The sequence below is a fragment of the Cryptomeria japonica genome, chromosome 3 (assembly GCF_030272615.1).
Source record: "Cryptomeria japonica chromosome 3, Sugi_1.0, whole genome shotgun sequence".
Taxonomy (NCBI): Eukaryota; Viridiplantae; Streptophyta; class Pinopsida; order Cupressales; family Cupressaceae; genus Cryptomeria; species Cryptomeria japonica.
In genome coordinates, this window is record NC_081407.1 from 503,657,546 (window position 1) to 503,662,790 (window position 5,245).

Below are 5,245 nucleotides of genomic sequence, written 5' to 3' on the forward strand. Positions count from 1 at the left end.
CTTTTCTCCACATGGATTGCCTTGTCAGCTTGGAATCTAGCCTTTTCTCAACCATGCTAATCAATTGACTCATAGACACTAGTGCGCTGCGGAGATGTCCCCATGCCACGCAAGCGTCCCGTAAATATGTAAGTTTGCAGGTGATCATTTAAACATTACGCCTGCACCTGGAAGTGTTCATAACACCTCTATCTACAACCACCGACGTTGGGATTCTTCCTAGGGGTCTATATCTCATTCATTTGAGATGTTTTTTGGGACTTTGTGATCATTTGGAGAAATTATCAAGCTCTTGGCATATTTTCTACATCTCTCATAGCTTTTTCCAACATCTGCAATCCACCATTGTCACAGCCTCAAGGAGTCTTGAGTGTTCAATCTTACTCCTTCAAGTGGTAGCTTATTGGGTGTTGAAGGGAAATTATCTCCCTTTCCTCATTCATATTTCATTACATTGTGTTTGTTGTCTTCTATTTAGCATATCGATTGTCTTTCTTATCTAGTTCTATCTCTATCATTTTTCTTTCATTTGTGGCTATCATCTTGGTTGTTTGTGGAGGTGGAAATACCAAAATGGGGCTCTGTCTAAGGCAGACCTCTTAACACAACCCCAACATTTTCCCTTCTTGCTTGTGTGTAGGTCCATGATCAAGAGGAAGAGATCACCTTACTGGAGCCTTCAATCATGGACTAGTTGTAAGATTTTTTTGTCTTTCCCCATCTACTTTTAGTTGTTCGCATTTTGTTCTTTCCATTTTATTTAGCAAAACATCATTAATTTAATCATATTGTTGCATCCATGCCTATTGTACAGTCTTTGTACAAGATGTTGGTGCATTGCACTAGTGTCCTAGTTCTGCATGTTCACCTCGATAACAGAGACTTAACAGAGGTCGTTTCAGAGATCTTTGTGGTGTTAATTGTTTAGTTTCATAGTTTGCATCCCTTGAATCACCTTTAGTGCTAGTAAAGTGAGGTAGAACGAAGGTTAGTTTGTTCCTTGAAGTTCATCACTTCGAGGGTAGCAAATCCTATCCTCTACAAAACCAAATTAAAAACAAATCCAAAATCCTAACTTAAGTGCATTAAATGCCAAACATGTGGAAGGAGGAGTGCGTTTTGGGTTTTAAAACCCAAAATGCACCCAAAGGAGAAGACAAATGTAGTGGCAAAGAAATTGTTCGCTACTACATCTCAAACCAAAACTAAGTGAAGTTTCGCTAAAAATCCTTGACATAGCATTTGGAGGAAAAATGTCTAAATCCAAAAAAAGATTTTTGCCAAATTCAAAAAAAAAGACTAAGGGATCTGATCGATACGATTTCACGACCAATCAAATGACACATGAGAGTAACTAAAAAATGTCTCGATTAATGTGCTTAGAATGTGCAGACTATGAAATGAACAAATTTCGTAAAGGTTATCCCACGATTTGAACAATTTGAAATTAAAGATAACAATATGAAATGTCTTAATAGCATGATGCCCCAATTGTAAGGTATGCACATAATGCAAATGGTTTTAGAAGCTCTGAAGCAAGCTTCAATGCAAAGTAGAGCCCGTGAATGCATTGAAGGCACATTCACGGTTTGACCAAGTGCATCAAAGAGATGGCAATTCAGGGAAGAGCACAATTACAGGATAAATGGATATGTTGAAAAGAGCTTACAACTTTTCAAGCAAATTCAAATTCAACAACCTTTACCATTATCCTATCTACGTAGAGTTGTAGAAATCTACTTGGAAAATGATCTCGACAGTCCAAGTAAAGCAAAATTTTACAATATTTGACAAAAGGAAATGAACGCAGAATGTGCTCCAAATGGACGATGGCTATCTTGAAAACACCTGAAACTTTATTATTAAGACCAGTGGTGAATGTGTGGGGACGATGGGCACTTAGGATATTTGTGGAAGTTGAATGGTCAAGGGTTTATTGAAAATGCTTTACAAACTTCCAAACTTGTGGTGCTCGTATGGACATGTTTTCTTGGATATATAAGCTGACTATTTCCAACATTACTCTTAAAATTGCTAGACAACCACCTTAACAGAAAAGTCACCCCATGGAATACGATGATTCGTGTGATTTGCAGTGAGAGGATTTCTTTCAAAAGGTTTTATAAATGTATCTAATTGTTTGAAATAATGCATGCCAACTGACAATGGAAGGTCTATCCAAACATTTCAATTTTAGTATGCGGATAAGATATCAATTCATCAAGGTACCAACATGTAAGTATTGCAGATAAGATATCAATTCATCAAGGTACCAACATGTAAGTATTGTGCAATGCTTGATCCTTATATTCCTTAAGGAGATTCTAAAAGTTGTCTTCTTCTTTGAATGGACACCTATAAAAGTTGTCTTCTTCTTTGAATGGACACTTATATGTTTTTATGTTCTCAAATGGCTAGACATTGAGATGATCATAGGTACCAATGAAGAAATTGAAGATTCAAAACTACCTCAACAAGATCAACAACTTGGTCTTTTTCCAAACTCACATGTTTCTAATTGCCTTTTTGTAAAAGTGACTTATGTCACAATTTATAACTAAAGCTATATTTTGGGCTTGAGTTTTGTAAAAGTTAGGTAAATCCTAACTTACTTTCAATAGGTAGTTATTCTAAGTGTTCACTTAGCTAGCATCCTATGTGGTTAGGCTAAGTTGTTACAAGCTAGTTATTCTCTCAAGCCTATAAATTGAAGGTTTTGACATTGTAAAGCAGGGACTTTTGGCAAAGGGTAAATTTTGGAGAACATTTCAAAGAGATTGTATAGGAACTTTTGGTTTCACATTTTGTACCAAAATGTTTTGGACTTGTATATTTTTAAAAGGATAATAGAGAATGCATTTAGTTCATATGTCTAAATGTGTCATTGAGTTATTATTATTAACTTATTGTATGTTAAATTGGTAATCTCTTTGTGTATTTAATGAATCCATTAGTTTCTTATTCTTATGCTATATGTAATTAATGAAACACAATCATACCCTAGTATCTTGGTTTGAATGTGATAAAGCAACATGTTTCTTTGTATGTTGAAATAGGTTTTCCTTCTTTCATTGTCATTGCATATTAAAACTTATCTTGTGCTTAAAACCCTTTTGTAATAATCATTTATTGTGGAAACTTAGTTGGTATTAGTATGTCTACTATTAGGATTTTTGTTATTATTCTTTTTTAGTTTTATCTTGTCTCCTTTTTGTACTTTTAAGTTAAAAGTACACAAAAATACTAAAGAAAACCTCATCATACAAGGAAGTTGCCCCTCTCAAATGTAGAATAAAATTGTAGTTTCACAATGATCTCTCCATTTGTTGATATGTTTGTCACACTCTTTGGACGAACATGGTCAATTTTGGAGATCAAATTGCAGTGACAAATCAGTTTACCAACAAAATATAAAACTACTACAATGTTATTCTAATGTAAATTCCCAATTACAAATAAATAAACAAGATAAGTATTCCTTTCTATGAAAATATAAACTAATTACAACAAAAATAGAAAGTATGGGTACAATTATTCTATAACCTACACTGGTTATGTGTCCCAAATAATAGGGATCCATAGAATGTGGCAAATATTATTCCTACACACACTTTAAGGAAACAAGAAAACAAATCATGATGAGATAAAGTAACAGAGTCTAATAATTATCCACATAATAAAATGAACTATTCAAAATCAAAGGGAAGAGATCACTGGTTTATCCTAGGTTATAAGAACTCCAAAGAAACCTACATATAGGAAAATGAAGATAAATGTTGGGGTAGTTGTTAGGAGCTTTCCTCAATCAAACAATTGTTTTTTTAATTTTCATAGGTGTGCAAATACCTAAATCAATTGATAGATAAAATATAATGAAAGATACAATGCTTATGATAAAAAGATAATTTAAATATAATATGATAATATCAAAATATTAAAGCTATAATCATAGATTAGCATAATGAAGAAGATACAACTACCCTTTCAAGAAGACCCTTCTTAGAAGCTACCACAATTTAAAGATTCTCTCTCCAGATGAAATGGATGGTACTTTGCCAATATAGTGTGAATAGATTGCGGGTATGTGCAGGATCATGGTGTGCCAAAACAGACCCTTAAGTGGCAATGAAATTTCATAAAATCAGAGTTATGCAACTTGACATGAAAATTTGAATAAGTTGTGAACATTATTTTTAAAATATGTAAGAAGAGAATCTATAGAATGTAGTTTCTAAGCTACTAGTTGTTTTTTGAAAAAAAAAATCCTATTTGATGAAAATTTCAAATTTCAATGCAATGGTACTAAAATTTCAAGAAAAAGATAAGAAGTAGACGTATGTCTGACCACCCTAATCACAATCAAATCATAATATTTATAATATAAGTATTAGACTCATGTCCGGATGTAACACATATTTTTTTATAATTTTTTATTTTTTACTACAGCTTTTCAGAAATTCAGAAACTCCTACGTCTGACCACCTTAACTTGGTCAAAACCTTATTAATTTTTTATTTTTCCCTATAGTAGACGAAGCATAGGATGTGATGCATGTTTTGGATTCAAAAAATGTTATACCGTTTGAAAGTTATGAGTGTTTTTCAATCAGTCTATCAATCAGGACTATTGTCAGAATTCAATTAGAAAATAAATAATAATTATTTATTAAAGTCCAAATAAGACAAGCCTTATATTGTTGGAAAGTTGCAAACGTCCTTAAAAAACTCTTTTCATTTTATCAATTTTGGCTACAAAAAAGTCGTCAGCCACCAGTGTAAAGTCTAGAAAATCAAGGAATACTGAAAAACACATTTTTTCAGTTGACTTTCTAGGCTTGTCACTTCCAAGCCAAATCCCAAAGCATTCCCAAGCCAAAATTTGAAATTTGAAAATTGTACAACAAAAATCGGATATCCTCTGATTTTAATAAGTAATTCACTAACTAAATTTGCACATAATTAATCTATTGTTTATTAACATATATATATATATATATATAATATTTTAATATATTAATTTATAAATAAATTAGTATATGATATTAGGGAGAGAGAGAGAGAGAGAGAGAGAGAGAGAGGTATCCCCAAATCTTCAAGCAATCTTTGGAGCCATAAGGTTTCTTTGGAGGCAGTAGTGCATCCTTTATATTCAACTTCGGTGGAACCAAGTGAAGTAGATTGTTGTTTTATACTATTCCAAGAAATGGCACCTGAACCAACAAAGAAATAATATCCACAAGTAGATT